This window comes from Branchiostoma floridae, chromosome 8 (genome assembly GCF_000003815.2).
Source record: "Branchiostoma floridae strain S238N-H82 chromosome 8, Bfl_VNyyK, whole genome shotgun sequence".
Lineage (NCBI taxonomy): Eukaryota > Metazoa > Chordata > Leptocardii > Amphioxiformes > Branchiostomatidae > Branchiostoma > Branchiostoma floridae.
In genome coordinates, this window is record NC_049986.1 from 23,922,482 (window position 1) to 23,939,704 (window position 17,223).

At 41.8% G+C, this 17,223-nt stretch overlaps 1 long non-coding RNA gene across 1 annotated transcript; it reads left to right on the forward strand.

Moving 5' to 3' along the window:
• Positions 1-821: 821 nt before the first annotated feature.
• On the forward strand, positions 822-2,491 carry LOC118420727. The gene is made up of 3 exons (XR_004831784.1): positions 822-945; positions 1,374-1,445; positions 2,028-2,491. It is a non-coding gene; the product is annotated as an uncharacterized LOC118420727 (long non-coding RNA).
• The last annotated feature ends 14,732 nt before the right edge of the window (positions 2,492-17,223 follow it).

The following is a 17,223-nucleotide window of genomic DNA, read 5'->3' on the forward strand; positions in this document are numbered from 1 at the left end:
GTAAATGGCATCTAATAAGCCCTACAACCTGACCATCAGTGGCACGGAGGCAGACGCTTTTCGTCGGAAGTTGAGATGGGTCTCTGACGCGGATGCTGCACCGATGGCCGACCGGCGGTCGCACTGGAAGTAGAGAAGAACGGCCTGCCGTGACGTGGACGCGGAACCACAATTATGTGGGACTCTTCACCACACTTTCGCCAGCGATTTCTTATAAACCACAGGTATAATTTCACCTGGCTTCGTTTTATGATTTTTACTATTCGTATATAAAACTCGATGATACGATGTGATGCGTGATATTCACCATGTTTGAAGCAAGAGAGCATAGCAGTAGGTTGAAGTATCACGGGTCGGCAACTCTGTGATTCTGACTCACGACTTTGTTTTCAAAAGTAACGTTGCAATGCAATGAAATAGCGCAAGATCCTTTCGATTTTGGACGCTTGCACTGGTAAAGCCAAGTTACGGTTAGAGAGATACCCGGTAGCTCAGAGAGGAGGTCTGTACACGTTCCCTTTACACACCCCCATGAAACTCCTTTTCCGCCGTACCCTAAAAATCTCGCCGTACCCGCTGAAAATCTCGCCGTACCCGCTAGGCTCTGTCGTACCCGCTAAAAAATATCGCCGTACCCTAAAAATATCGCCGTACCCGTCCCTATCCGCCGTACAAAACAGCCGACACCGCTCGGCCACAGGGCATACTCACACGAAAGTCGCATCTAAAAACCCTTCACGGCAACGACACACGGTCTCACGTAGCCTATGCTCTGGGAAACATTCCTGGTCACCTCTCTGCCCAGTGGCGATGTACAAATCGCGCCCAATATTGAGAACACTTCGGAAAACTGTGGTGAGAAGCGGTCTGTAGGGCCGGAGGAACCCGGAAGTGAGCTTCGCATCAGCATCAGCACGCTTCGAAGGGAACGAAGTCGGTAGACAAGTAAGTAACGTTACGTATTTCACAATTTCATCCATTGTATTGTACTGATATGGCGTGTCCCTTTTATTCCTGCCATCTTAGTTCACTCTCCGGCTAGGGAGTTCCTGCAACGTTTGATGTGTCAATTCCCATTGCAGGGATTAAATTTAACGTATAAGTTATAACCCATTTTAAGTGTGGAAGTGGAGGTTGGTGATCATGATAATGACTCTGTATAAGGAGAAGTGTTAATACAATGTAGCAACCCATTATATTGATTTTTGTTGATTTTTTTAAGTCCTCATTATAGTAAGAGTTAAAGTCATTTCACCTTTGGAAGCCAATGGTGCAGTAAAGCAGTGATTATATAAAATGATTTATTTAAAGATATCTTATTACTTGGCATCTTATACAATGTAACCTTATTGCTGCTTATGTTTCACTCTCAGGGCTCCTCCATCAAAGTTTAGCTCCACAGAGTCAGAGGAATATGAATTGAATGATATAGACATCTGCATGAGGTAACATTACTTATAACAAGTTATCTGTCCAGGTGGACTTTATACACATCATATGTTGTCAGAATATGATACAGAATCATTGTTTCATCTGCACAATGACATCTAATGTAGTGTTGCAGCAAAAGCAATAACGCTGAAAAGTTGAGATAAAGCAATGCTTTGTATGGTACTGTGGTTATAATATGTTTCAGTTCTGGTTCCTGCTGAATGAGATTAGTTGAGTAGTTACTGCTAAACCAGTTTTCTTTAAGTTAAATCCAATGCATTCATTCTTGATATATTTCAGTATCTGTAATTCTCCTGCAGATTTAGACCTAGTAGGACTTTATATTGTAAGAATGGAAAGGAAATCTAGGATCTAGTAATGGAAACAAGTAGTCTGTGCATATTGAAAACATTCTTGTCTGAAATATGTCTAAGTACAATACACTCATTAGCAACTCTTCTATGATGAGGTTAAAGTTGGACTCAATTGCTAGTATGATTTTATTACAGGACACCTGTATGCTGTAGATAGCTAAATGATGGCTTCTTATGCTTTATGATAATGATAGAGACCATTTTATTTCCATTTTTATTTAGATCTTCTGGAGAACTTCTGGAGAAGATGATGAAGGGGCAGGATGTCCTCAACAACACAACAGAATGGGAAGCCAGATGTCACTCAATATGGTGTTTTTTGGTGCTAATAGCGAAGAAGCAGGCTATTAATTATGTTAGTATGCATACATAGACTGTTGATTTGTACAAAAGGTGCAACCGAATATGTAGTACATGTATATGCAGAACTAAAAATATAAGTAGTAATTAAGACATGTAACGTTAGATAAATTTTCTAATGTTCTCAATACAAATGTATCGTACAATACAATTGTACAGAAGCAAATGAATAAAGAAAGCTCATATGTAAATTTTGCACTTAGAACTGTCCTGGCCTTCTGTATGCTGTGAGGGATCTTCACCTGTATTCACTGGTGGTGGTGGATCTTCACATGCCTTCACTGGTGTTGGGGGATCTTCATATGTTACTGAATATTTACTGGTGTTGGGGGATCTTTACCTGTGTTCACTGGTGGTGGTGGATCATCACCTGTGTTCACTGGTGTTGGGGGATCCGATATGTTACTGAATATTTGCTGGTGTTGGGGGATCTTCATTACTGAATATTTACTGGTGTTGGGGGATCTTCACCTGTGTTCACTGGTGGTGGTGGATCTTCACATGTCTTCACTGGTGTTGGGGGATCTTCATATTTATCACTGGTGTTGGGGATCTTCACCTTTGTTCAATAGTGTTGGGGATCTTCACATGTCTTCACTGGTGGTGGGAGAGTCATATGTATTTACTGGTGGTGGGATCTCTATCTGCACTCATTTGTGGCGGTGACTCAGGTGTGAGGGTGACTGAACTGATGGAATATCTGCGATTGTGTACAAATTGCATGTTTGTGCTACTTTCCAAGCAGAGGTTAGGTGCCGGCTGTTTTTTTTTGTGTTTTTATCGGGCTTTCTATTTTGTACCATTTTCTTAGGTCACAAAATGGAAAGCTCGATGAAGACGCTAAAAAGGGTTAAAAAAACAGCCGGTGCCTAACCTCTGTTTGGGGAGTATGTTTGTGCTGCATGCAATCTTATCAAGTCTATCAAATCGCCACATATTGCAGTAAAACATAATTCCACTATGCTTGGATCCACTAGCCCTTTATCTCACACCACCCTTCATTAGTATACCCAAGTTGTGTACAGACCCACAAAGACCCCTGTGAACAGGCACTATATTATCCGGAACAGAGACAGTCGCCCAGACTGCTGTCATGGCTGTTTAATAACTGTTGTTTCTTATTATAATGAACTGGCAATAGTTTGTTCCTGTAGGACCGGATAGTTTAAGTTGACTTAACCTTCAAAGTTAACAGCAATTCTCTCCGCGTGCTGAAACGGGTACAAATCAAACTTATCACCACAGACGATTGTCACTTCCGGGTTACGCGGGATCTCTGCTTCTCCACAGACCGCTTCTCACCACAGTTTTCCGAAGTGTTCTCAATATTGGGCGCGATTTGTACAACGCCACTGGGCAGAGAGGTGGCCAGGAATGTTTCCCAGAGCATAGGCTATGTGAGACCGTGCATCATTGCCGTACAGGGCTTTTAGATGCGACTTTCGTGCGAGTATGCCCTGTGGCCGAGCGGTGTCGGCTGTTTTGTACGGCGGATAGGGACGGGTACGGCGATATTTTTAGGGTACGGCGATATTTTTTAGCGGGTACGACAGAGCCTAGCGGGTACGGCGAGATTTTTCAGCGGGTACGGCGAGATTTTTAGGGTACGGCGGAAAAGGAGTTTCATGGGGGTGTTACACGTTGATATTTACTTCCGGACGTTTCGAGTGACATCCATCACTCTTTTTCAGCGTCACTGGAATGAGCTAGCAGAATAATTCCATACAAGTACAGCTAAGTAGAAAAACTGGTTTAACCACTAAATCGTTAGGATCATATGCAAAAGTTACTTAAATGTAAATTGTGTTAGCATAGCTTCCTATGGTCAGACAACACCATAGGAAAAACTAATGTCCTTTGTGATGCAAGACGGGGTTCCAAGTACTTGAAATCTTGAAAGTTCTACGCGCAGTCCTCCCTTCACATTCCAGAACTGCCTGACGACCACGGAGGGTCGATCATCTTTATTGTCATCTTAACATGAACCAGATGGGCCAGGATCCCCATACGTACATACACTAACCTCTTATCGTGCATCCGTGATCTGTCAGTACGGAAATCCCCCTTCCAACTACCCATGACGGGTAGATACACTTTGTATTCCGTTCGCCGACGGAATTAGAAAAAACGGCTATTCAGCCTATTTTACTGCACAAAGCCGTTTTTGAAGAACGAGCACGTGGACAGGGAGTTTATCTCGGTGTGGTTTGTGGAGAACGCAGCGAACCCAAGGAATTCCCGGAAGCAACAACCGAAGAAACAGCTAATCCAGAAAACATACAAATTCAGGAGGGATGCTTGGGTCAACAAGGCCTGGTTTTATTACAGCTCAGTGGCACCTGTTGACGACGCCCCCTTCGAAACTGTCTGTCGTGCAGTATAGAAAACTATAGATACACTAAATTTTGTGTCCATGTAAATGATGTTTACTTCACGTTGTACAACCCTTTTTTCTTGGTTTTCTCCAGAGTAGAGTAAAGACTAGAGTAGATCTCTTCAGTCAGATAGAAGATAGAAGCCGTTCTGATCAAGTTTGGTTCGCTTTTCTTTGTTCGTTGACTGTCATCGTAGGTCTCCATGGATGATTCAGCACTTACAGTCGTATTCTACGGATTGTGTCTCCACGCACGTCAAGTCTTGTTCGTACTGCTATAAAACCGGTGGCATTACTTTTTGAACGCACCTCTTATATACTTATGTTGGGAGAACTAACCACCATATTGTAATACGACTTAATCCATATTTCTTTCTGCTTGCGCTTAGAACCGTATTATCTGATTATTGAAAGTTACGCATGTACTGGTAAAAATTGGCCGGTACAACCCTACAAAGAAATAAGGGAAAAGGATAAAACAACAGGAAAAACTGATTGTATGTACAGAAGACGTGACACAGATTTGCAAAGTGACGCATGACGAACCTTTAAAAATACACGTAAAAACATGATAATCATAATGTGGTTCTTTACAGTTCTTATAATTGTCAAGCAAACAATGAGGGGAAAAAGGCCGTCATACTTGCTTTCAGAAAACCAAAGCGGTTATATAACCACATTGATAAAACACATAATTTAGCCAGACTAAACATGTTATAACACGTAAGTTTGTTGTCCCGAAAATGTTTTCGTTCAGAACTTCAGATCATGAATGGGTTTATCGATATCCACATCATCGAATGCAAATCATGTGAGCATCAGGCATGTCCACAGCAAAAAATAAAGATACAAAACCAATCTAGACCGGTTCGATGTCGGAGATTTTAACACGGCAAATGAAATATACAGCTTTGACCCACGGCAAAAATGTCATTATCTGGGCTGTTTCGGGGAGTAGAACTATTGTTTTCGTTACTCTCTCAACCAGTCCAACCCAGCGCAAAGGGAAAACGACAACATGACCCCTGCGTGACCCCACCAACAAAGAATGAGAAGGCCCGTAATTTCTAAGGAACTTCTCACAAAATTATGAAAGGCTGGCTGTATATCAGTGTATGTATTGAGAATAAACGAGTTTTTGGTGATAAATGAAGAAAAAGAAAATTCACATTTTCCACGCTACAGCGGTAAGAAGACAATGTGGTTTCGATGCGTTTGCTTGTGATCGCCATTCCTCTTCACAGCTGGCGGTAAAACTGGCGGCTGAAGGCAGGCATCGCGAAGTAGATCTTGTGGAGGAGACCTCGTCGTACTTCCGTTCATTACATAAGATGCGCATTGTTCGTAATGAATAGCGGGACACAAAATGTTCCTATTTTTCTCGCTGGTAACATTAATTTCTTTGATAATCTTCGCTAGTCTGGAGTCCAGCTGAAGAAAGAGATGGTCAAGTGCTGTTTAATCTGGCAGTCGCGCTTCGAGCTCGGTTCAGACAAACTCCCTGCCATGCGGCGATTTGCGGCACATGTGGCTACCTATCTTACATGCATGGTAGTACTTACGTGCAACTTTGTATTTGTAACTAAATTTCCTTATTTTGTATGAATAATGGTACATGTATGGGCAGCAAAATTATGTTTTCCAGACCACAGTCCGTGGCACTGTTGACTTGGCCACGGTCATTTCACGCCTGATTAATAACACAGGCCTTCGTTAATCCCCGCGCGCCCGGGCCGGACAGTCAGGGCAGCCCACCATGTACCAATTATGGTTAATAGTCGTTATCGCCACTGTTTGTTGGTATAATAATGCTCTGACTGTGTATGTTACTAAGTTAGTGCAAATAGAATCGCGTAACGCTAGAATGTCAGGAACAGAGACGATCCTTACCTGTTGAAACTATGATGAATTCATTTATCTAAATGCCCCGTAAAAGCACGAATCTTGAAATTGCAATTCAGGGGGTGCTAAAATGTCATAACTCCTATGTTCGAGTATGCTTAATGTTACGACACAGACGAGGGTGTGAAGTGTGTAGAAAAGTCATTAACAGAACGCTGTACTCCAATTCAAGACACATGCGTCGATTGACAGGGGCGTGATGATTTCCGCCTCCTGAGACGCACCCGTGCCGGCTGTGTAATTGTGCTCCAGGAAAGTAAACAAGATAATTACAGGGGCGGGGGCATGATATAAACTCCCTCCCTAGGAGTTCTCCTTCCCTGGCAATCTTGTTGAGCGCCGTACTTGTGTCGTTCCATTTCTACGGTATCAACAGAATGGACTATATCGCTGGGAACTCTAAAGTAACCTAGGTACAGTAGTAATAGTCAACATTGGGGAAGTCGATTATTTATATGTTAATAGCCTGTTTCTGTGCTAATCAATGTAGTTCATAGGGAGTTTAGACTATTGCAAAGGGGTGACCCTAAGTGTAACATCGACTTACCTTGCTTGCGTGACTCGTTTTTTGGAGTTGAACAATTTCTCGTTTCCAACCAGAACCAGAAGTAAGCACATGTACTATCATCAGCTACTACTACTATATAAACATGATATGTACAGGTTGCTAAATGGATGAGAATGTGAAGTATGTATTGTATTGTAGATAGAAAGGGCTAGGTAGTTGTACTCAAGGAAAGTAAAACAAGATAATTACAGGGGCGGAGATGATACTTGACAAGCGTTTTCAAAAATTTCTACTTGGAGTCCACTCAAAATCTTCTAACGACGGCGTAAGAGGAGAGTTAGGAACTTTTCCCATTATAATATTTGCTAGAATTCAGCTCATCAAGTACTGGCACCGTTTGGTAAACTTACCTGAGGACTGGTCCTTATACACATAACGTTACATGTACAACACTGCATTTACTGGCGACCTTGACTGGATTAATCATGTTGAGGACATTCTCTATTACCACAGCTTTGGACAAATATGGTCAAAACCTGAGGTTTATAAAGCAGAATACATTGCCAACCAACCGCGCATCCGGCTACAAGATATATCCATACAGGAGTGATGTAGTTCTATTGAAAACAATTCAAAACTGTCCTTTAGGTAGCAAATCAAAAGAATGTTATGAACAAGAAACGTACCTTTGCAAAGCAATAACTAGTTAAGAATCAGTAGCCATAAATTGAATATAGAAACAGGCAGATACTATACATGTACAATGTAGCCCCTGACCAAAGGTTCTGTAGCTGTCCATTCTGCCCAAAACCCAAAGAAGATGAATTTTACTTTATAATGGAATGTTTCTAAATACACGTTTTTACGTAATGAATTATTCACATCGCTCGAATCAAGTACAACAGATTTCAAGAGACTCGATGCTACAAACAGATTTGTATATATCTTTAGATGTCACAACCCGCATAATGCAAAAATAGGCAAATATTCCTTCAAGGACTGCTTGAAGGAATACGGATACTTATGATTAATTAGCCCACTCCATTGCAATACTACAACAAATGCAAAGAATCATGTTAGTCCTTGTTACGTTAACTAGGATGCTAAGCTTTATTCGACACCGGTACCTCTACTTTGTGGGATCGCGTGGCGAAGCAGCAGCGTGTTTGGCTCGGGACTGAGAGGTTTCGAGTTTAAATCCTGCAGTGACACCGATCTTGTCATGCAATAAAGTTCATGCAATAAAGTTCTTCTACGGCCAATATGACATCTTTGTCCTCACAGGCTGCTCAGGGATTCCAAGATTGAAAACGAATAAAAAGATATAACAATTAATTGTATCATCTGTGTCTTGCAATTTCATAGTCTTTGTACATTGTTTCGCGGGCAGGAGATTATGACCAACTAGGCTGAATGATGACAAGGTTATAGTTCATTTACTTATTTGCAGAGATGTCGTATAACAAACATACGTCAGGCCCGCTACAGAGTAAAGCGGAATTCCTGTGATCTCGTATTAAGGCGCGGTCACATATAGCCCGTGCGATCGCCGTACGATCGCTAACTAAAGTCATTTGGCCGAACAAAGATGTACGTATCAACTGTCTTGGTACACAAAATGCTGTTTTTGATCCATGTCGGTGGTTGGTTCTGGCACAACCTGCTTGAAAATCCCATGGCATCAAAATCATACAACAATCGCAGGACCTATGTGACTGCGCCCTTACGGGTAGTTACCTAGTAGCAGTTACCTATTCTAAGACGTGCGTGCGTGTGTGGCACACAGTTTCAGCTGTAGTGCACCAGAACATGTTGATACAGACCTGTGTCACACATTTTGCACATAAGAATATGAATCAAGACACTTTTTCTGTACTTTCTTCAAGTTCAAACATTACTGCGTCTACCTTTTCACAATGATGCCCACACATCTGCACCCCTCCTTACATCAATTTACGACTATTATCATCAGTAGCATTCTGCTAATTAATCATTGAAGTCACACGACCTTCGGGTAATCCCGAGTACTTTCCAACCCGGCAACTCAGCACAGAACGAAAGTGTAGGGACGAATCAACAAGAATTCCTTGGCCTAGCGCCTATGTATAGACCAGAGTCTGTACCCCAGGTAATGCCTGCTACCTTCAGTGTTATTGATAATGACTCAACTTCCCATTCTTAACATATATTCTGATAATATAGTGGGTTTTTTTAAAGAAAAACCCGGGATTTTATCAGGGCATTCGAAAAAATCCCGGGTTTTTAAAAGAAAAACCCGGGATTTTATTTGGGCACCCCAAAAAAATCCCGGGTTTTTTCAAAGAAAAACCCGGGATTTTTTTTTAAATCCCGGGACAAAAAAAAAATCCCGGGATAAATCCCGGGATTTTTCTATATTCAATGAAGCATGAAGACTCCCACTGGGGGGTATAATGATCCGTTGGGTAACAAGGAACATTTTCACAAAATATCTGATATATACGTGTAGTCTGTGAAAGGCTACAAGCATTAGTCCCAAGTGCTCTGCTCAGTCCCATTTTAATCTGCTCGATGTTAATTTTACATTTGATAGAACCTTGTAGTAGTTATCATACTATTATAATTATAGTAACGTTTAGATTAGTATTTGGTGTCCTCTATAATATCGCAGGACAAGATGTGGTATAAAAATCCTACTAAAATCCTGAGCTAATGAGATATCTTAATCTTTTAGTATGTGCATTTTGATTTACTGTATGCTTGAGTCAACACAACTCTATCCTAATCAGTATGGCACAAAAAGGCCTGAACTAATTGGCTTGCTCCAAGTCTTGAGTGTGCATCCTTATTGGTCATCTTTGCTTTGCTGTCCTATTCTTGCCATTGTGTCCCTTATGGCGTATACTTGAATCTGTGCAATACTGTACGTTTATCTGGTCGTTTGATGGTTGGAGGATATAGTTTGTTGTGTAAATTTCTGCACACACTGTAACCAGCTGAACATGGCAATGTTTTTTTCAATGTGTTTTATCAACGGAAGTCTCATGTTTTCAAGGTAAATCTGCCTTGCTGCCATTAATGCCTCTTGACAGAAGCTGGCAGCCTTTTTGTAATCTCCATTGTGGTACCAGGCTACCCCAAGGCTGTTAAGGGACTTGGCAACAGACTGATGTGCTGGATACTCACCACAGATACTTTTGCACATCTGTACCTCCAGTTCAAAATAGTTTATCGCTTTTCTGTGATCTCCAAGTGAGAGCCAGGCTTGCCCCAATTTATCAAATGTATCAACTATTGAAGTGTGTGCTGCAGTCTGGCCATACACACTCCTCCTAACCTGCAGTGCCTGATCAAGGTACTGAATTTCTCTCCTGTGGTCACCCATGGCTCCCCAGGTTGTCCCTACGTTTTCGAGTACGGTAGCAGTATCAGGATGAACTTTACCATAGATACTCATTGACATCTGCATTGCCTGTTCATAGTAGCTGATTGCTTGTCTGAGATCACCAAGATTGCGCCAGGCTGAACCCAAGTTGTTCAATGATGTGGCAATTTCAGAATATGCAGTATTCTGACCATGGATAGTTCTATACATTTGCAGTGCCTGTTCGTAGTAGCTGATTGCTCTCCGAAGATAACCCTGATTGTTCCAAGCGATGCCAAGTCTGTTGAGTGTATCGGCAATATGCTCGTGTGCTGTACCTTTACCATGAATGCTCAAGTGAAGTTGTAGTTTCTCTTCAAGGTAGTTGATTTCTGCCATGGTGTCATCTAAATCATTCATTACAGACAAGGATTTCCTTAAGGTGTCCAATGAGCTGTCACTGTCGAGATGCACTTTGCACTCGCCATAGATACTCCTGTACATATCTACTGCCTGGAATTTGTAATCAGTAGCTTTCTTGAGATCACCTATAGTAGCCCATGCATGTGCCAGATCATCTAGTGAGGTTGCTATGTTAGGATGTGCTTTATTCTCACCAATTATACTTATTTCCATGTTCAGCTCTTGTTCATAATAGTCTTTTGTTTTCACTTGATTGCCAAGGCATTTCCAGGCCTCCGCAATGTTATGTAGCAAGGCAGAAATGTACGGAAGTGCTCTATCCTGTCCATAGATACTCCTGTATATTTTTAGTGCCTGTTCACTGTAATGTATGGCTTTCCTGTAATCACCCTGACCAAACCAGGCGACCCCCAGATAGCCTTGTAACTTGGCAATATGAGTATGCTCCTTATTATAGATGCTGCACATCATCTGCAGTGCTTGCTCAGAGTGGCTGATGGCCTTTCTGTAATTAGCCAGATACAAACAGGAACAACCAATGTTGGAGTGTGTTGCAGCAATGAGAAGGTTTGCTGTTCCCTCACCATAGATATCCCAGTATATATAGAGTGCATTTTCATAGCCGCTGAGTGCTTTCCTGTAATCACCTGAAAGGAGTCTAGCTGTAGCTAAGTTTCCAAGTGATGCAGCAATGTCTGGATGAACCGCACTGTGACCATAGATGCTCCTGTTCATCTGCAGTGCCTGCTCGAGATGCTCGATTGCCTTTTTGTGATCCCCAAAGTGATGCCAGGCTCGTCCTATGTCATTAAGTGACGAGGCAATGCTATGATGTACAGTATGCTGTCCATAGATTCTCCTGTACATCTGCAGTGCCTTTTCGTAGTAACTAATTGCTTTCCTGTAGTCATTCTTCTGCGCCCAGACTTTACCAAGGTTGGTAAATAAAGAGGCAGTGTCATGATTAGGATTCACTGTATTTTGATCATAGATATTCCTGTACATCTGTAGTGCCTGTTCAAGGTAGCTTTGAGATTTCTCATGATCACCCCTTTCTGCCCAGGCTGACCCCAGGTTTTGATATGACTTGGCAATATCAGGATGTGTTACAGAATGACCATAGATGCCTTTTCTCATCTGCAGTGCCTGTTCATAGTAGCTGATTGATTCACGGTAAAAGCCTTCAGCACGCCACATGGACCCCAGGCTGTTGAGAAGGTTTGCAATGTCGGGATGTTCTGTACCATATTCACTCCTGGCAATCTGCAGTGCTTGTTCTACATAGTTCGCTCCTTTTTGATAATCAGATAACCAGTACCACTCTTCTCCAATCTTATACATTAACATGATTTTGTCAGCGGCGGTACATTCAGCCCTTAGTGTCTTATCAAAGCAATCAATGGCCAATCTATGTTTCCATAGCTTAGAGTACATCATTCCTCGTACTTTATGAGAATCATCGCGCAAGTCAGATAATTTGTTTAGATCTGCTTTCTTTCCAGACCATTCTAACAAATACGTAGTGAGAGGAACTTCTGTATAATAATATCTGAAGAGCTGTTTTTCATTTGATAAATGGAAAACTGGTTTCTGTGCATCTGCTTGTCCTAGTACATTGTCATTGGTATGTGTGAGTATTTTCTGTGGTAATTTGGCTTTTGTTGCATTGGCCAGAGCTGAAAAGTTTTCCTTCTGTCCACCATTTGCAATGTAAGTTCTGAGCCTGAGTTCTGCTGATATGCTGGTAAGCACTGTCAGGTGGTGTGCATTGTTAGGACTGATCACTTGTTGATTTGCCATTTCTTCTATTGTCTCCCAAACTGTGGTGGGTATGATGCCTGAAGGCAGTGCCAAACAGTCAACTGCGACAGATGGGAAGCGATAGAGGTCTTTCTTCACATCAATCAACTCTGTTGTAATTGTTTCTTTATAGCTGTCGCCTTTAATACTTTTTCTCTTTATTTCATGTGCCAGTTCCGAAGCCATTTTACCCCCATCAGCTTGCAGTGTTTTCCTGGTGATGTCTATGTATGTATCAATCAGATCCTGGTCCCCTGCCATCAGGCATGGGTTTCTCAAGATATTTGCAAGATGATACTCTTCCTTCAGATACAATGTGATATCATTTTGTAATATTGAAACCATGTTGTTTGGAGTGCAGATGAGTTCACTGGGTGGTTTGTTCATAGTTCCCTGTCTGCCCAGTGGAGTCTTGCTTGCCTTTGGCATGGACCCATCAAAGGCAAACCCACGTGGTGTAACAGAGTCATAGTACCAGTTGTCAAGTGGATCCTCAGAGTAGAAGTCATTGAGAGATTTTATCCCCAGTGCTGGAAGGATAGTTTCTCCCAGGTTGACCACCTTGAGGTGTAGATAGTGGGTGAGTTTACGGAAATACACAAGACATTCTTCGTTTTCTTCTTCTACCAGGATGGCAAACTCCAGGTCTGAGTATGGAGTTACCAGTCCTGTGGCCTGTGAACCCAAACCTATCAGGGCATACTTACATGGAGGGGGGCCCATTAACCCAATACACTCTTCTACAAGCAGGCTGATGAACTCCTTCCTTTGTTGTGCAATGTTCTCAAACAACTTCCTGACAGCCTGAGCTCGTTTTGCCTCTATCTCTCTGACACATGGGTCATCCTCATCATGTACATAGGGATCCAGCTGCTGGTCAATGGTTTCCATCTCCAACTTGATCTGGTCCCGCATCTCCTTCAGCTGTATCTTGTGGTTTGCTGTATGATTTTGGCTTACATTAGAATCTACATCTAGGACACGTTTTACAAACAAATCATGTGTTGTTGTAATAAGTATTTGTATGTTACCATTGAGGACTTCATCCTTCGACCTTAATATAGCTGCATTGTAGAGTGCTGCTGCTTTGACAAAGTCTCCCCCGTCTCCTGTCTGCTGACCTCGCTTACTGTAGACATCCCCCAACTTGCACAGGGGCTCCACCTCTCTCTGGTACTGCTGGGTTGTGGGGTCTGGAAGTATGAGGAATACTAATTTTTAAAGACAGGTTTTTCATCGCTTGTTCAAAACGTAAATTTGATTTACAATTGCTTCGGCAAAGACATTCAAATTCCCTTGTCGTGCCATGCCTTGCTGCTGCATAAAGTGCCGGCGTGACTTTAGCTGTCGACGTCAAGCACTGGCTTTTGTCAACTGTTTGTAACATATGTGTATATTAGGGATAATGACTCGTCAGGATCTATCGTATATGGTGACATAATTAATGGCTGGTTTCTTTAACCTCCGAATGAACGAGTTCGTCCATAAGGTGGTTAACGTTATTATCATTAAAGATTATCATGTATCCAGCAGTGACGACAAAGGAGTTTCATCTTATGCTAGCTCATAGCTTATAGACCTTTTTTTGTTCGACCGGCCGTTTTTTCTTGATGTTCAGGCCGGATTGTAACTCTCCCTGCCTTTCAAACCTCCGTACCAGTGTAGTCGGGCGTAAAATCTTACCGTCTAGACCTGCACCAGCCTCAACATCCTTATGTCTCAAGCCACGCACCGCCGCTGCTTTTTTTCGCAGTATGCGGGGGCTCTCTGAGAGTCTCGTTCCCATATTTCTTAAATCTTTTACTCACTGATGGTTGATAATACTCTGAAAACGAGGACTATGCCCATATGTTTTGACCAATAGGAATCTTGGAACAAATATACCAGATATTAATGACCTGGGTTATGGGGAAATGAAGCCATCTCGATATTGATGCTATCTGGCTAAATGATAGATTGGTTTGAATTCAGTTTTTTTAAACTACCATGGCTAAATAAAGTTATCTTAAGAAATGAAAAGTTAAATTACGAAATTAACATACTTAGATAGTTGTCATAATCATGTTTACGCATGTACATGTACAAGGCTTTGCAGGAATTTCCCCACCTCTGACATGAACCAACTTGAGTGCAGCTGCAAAGTGCTGCTCTGCTGAGTCCAGGTCTGCCCTGGCAAGGGAGGAGTCACCTTCCCCCAGGTGTTCCTTGTACTGACTAAAAATTCACAAAACGGTATTTGATGAATTCTAAAGTTCAATCAACATTTTTAACAGGCAATCTGTCCAGACAATTGAAAGCAATCTTAGATGACTATGGTGCATCCAAAATAATACTGAAAATAATACTCACTTGTGTCTAAGTTCTTCTTCTGCCTTTCCTGGCATATCTGGAGGCTAAACATGAAATTATTTGCTTTGTTATTTCAGTCGAAATATCATAAATTGTATACAATTATTCGTCATTACTATCAGACTCCTTTTGACACTGGGACCATGTATCGCCATGTGCATTGAGAACCCATTAAGCACGTCATTCAAATACGTATACAACGTAACTACTTCTTCTGTCTAGCACCACCCTGGAAATAATTACTCACTTTTGTAACTGCCTCCCTGGTTTTCAGTGTGTACAGTACACGATGCTCTATTGTCTGTTTAGTCTCAGGTTCCTTACATTTTGCCAAGGCCCTCTTGTACAAGGCAGCTGCCTTGAAGAACTGGGATATGTCAGAGGTTTTCTTGCCTTTCTCCAAGTAGTGATCTCCGAGCGATTTAAGAGCTTCTATCTCCAAGAACATGTCACCATTCTCAATAGCAGTTACTAATGTTTCTGTGTAAGTCTCTTCCGTAGATTTCAAGAATCGTCCCACATTGTCCAGTCTGCTGAAGATTTTTGCTGTCCTTAATACATTATTTGTTGTACCCCAGTAGTCTGCTGACAACCACTGAATGCGTGGAGTGTACCCCTGCAGCAGTCGTTTGGACAGTTTCTCCGCGTAGCCGACACGATGTACAAGTGTTAGTCGCATGTCTGTATATGTGCAGCTACATGTATGCAGGGCACCAAAATACAGTTCGGCAGCCTTGTCAAACTCTGCTGAATCTTTACTCAGCTTGCCCTTCTGAAGATGGAGGTCTCCGAGACTTTTCAGGACTTCTGCCTCCATAAAGCGATCATTGCAGAAAATGGCTTTTTTCAGCGCCCGTCCATACTTAAAAACTTGACCATGTTGACTCTTAAGAAACAACTGCAGGTCATGTAACTTTTTTGCCACACTGTTCATACTGATGACTGCTGTCTTTTCTATAAAGAAAAAAAGAAGAAGAAATTAAGAACCTTGCTTCGACGAATCTTACGACAGATTCTTCTTTCAATATTTTCTGGGTCAGGTCTTAAAACATAAGGTGACAGTGCGTCAATCAACAGATTTCTCCTCCCCATTTCTAAATGTTAGGGTCACTTAGCTGCTGGATTACATATGTGACACATCATCTTTTAGTAGTCAGTAAGGATATATATATATATATATATATATATATATATATATATATATATATATATATATATATGCATTGGGGGCACACAGCGGTAGACTTCTGCCCAAACAAAGTTGCACCAATTAAAATATTGTAGTACTGCTGCAAGTATCTCCAACACTGTACAATTACCCTGTACGGTACTGTCTATATAGACACTAACGGAAACACCACCAGTAAACAAACGTACCCTTCTACTAACTACGAAACGTTGTGTCTATCATAGACCAATAGTAAGCTCTATTATATGTTCTGGATTGTTTAAGCAGGTACTGTCATCAAATATGTCCCTGATGTAAAGTATGAAATGCATAATTATGCAGATGTACTCGCCCAACTTGCTACAAGTAGTACAACAGTTGAAGTATTAACGCAATGGTCTATCAAGGTACAAGAGCCTCGGAGGCTTAACCTTAACGTTAATCCCTTAGTTTGACTTGTTTAAATCTCACCTGAACGTCTCGAATGAAGAAATATAATCTGAATCTCACGAAGATGTCTAAGAAGTCACAGCGGCCGGTATGTTTCTTGCGATAGAATGATAAGAATTACGCAGCTTTCTTCCCCTGCTTCGGAGCAGGGATTTCCCTCCTCGACTGCTGGGACTTTCCACTGCGTCACACCTGTGTAAACTGTCTTTTGTGTACATGTACCTGTTCGAGCCTGGCAACCTGGGGTCAAGAGGTCATGTTACATGAGAAGAGTACATGATGGTTGACTGGGTTCTGTGAATGCCACGATTGTGGGGAAAAGTAACGCCAGTCTACGTGTACATTTGAGAATGTGGGAAAGTTTATTTACAGTTCATGCCCGGAGGCTAATTGAAAGTGCATGTGGAAACATGGGCGACACACGAGCGATCGCGATGATGTCACGGTGATGCAGTGGTAGGCAAAAAGCAGGTGTTTGGCAAAAAATTGATTTACATATTAACGAGTAATTTGAGCCGTAATTTGAATATCAATTTTTGATCCAATCTACTGACGTCCTGGTAGGCAACAACCGTCCAATACCCCGGATATAAACAACAACAGCGATCGCTCGTATTCATATGACAATGTACAGTGATAAACATTATTGAAAAAAGAGGCTACTGGAATCCTAGTGTTGACTATTTCCAAACAGGTTGGGTTTGACCTTTCTCTTTCGAAGCAGGGGAAGACGAAAAGTCC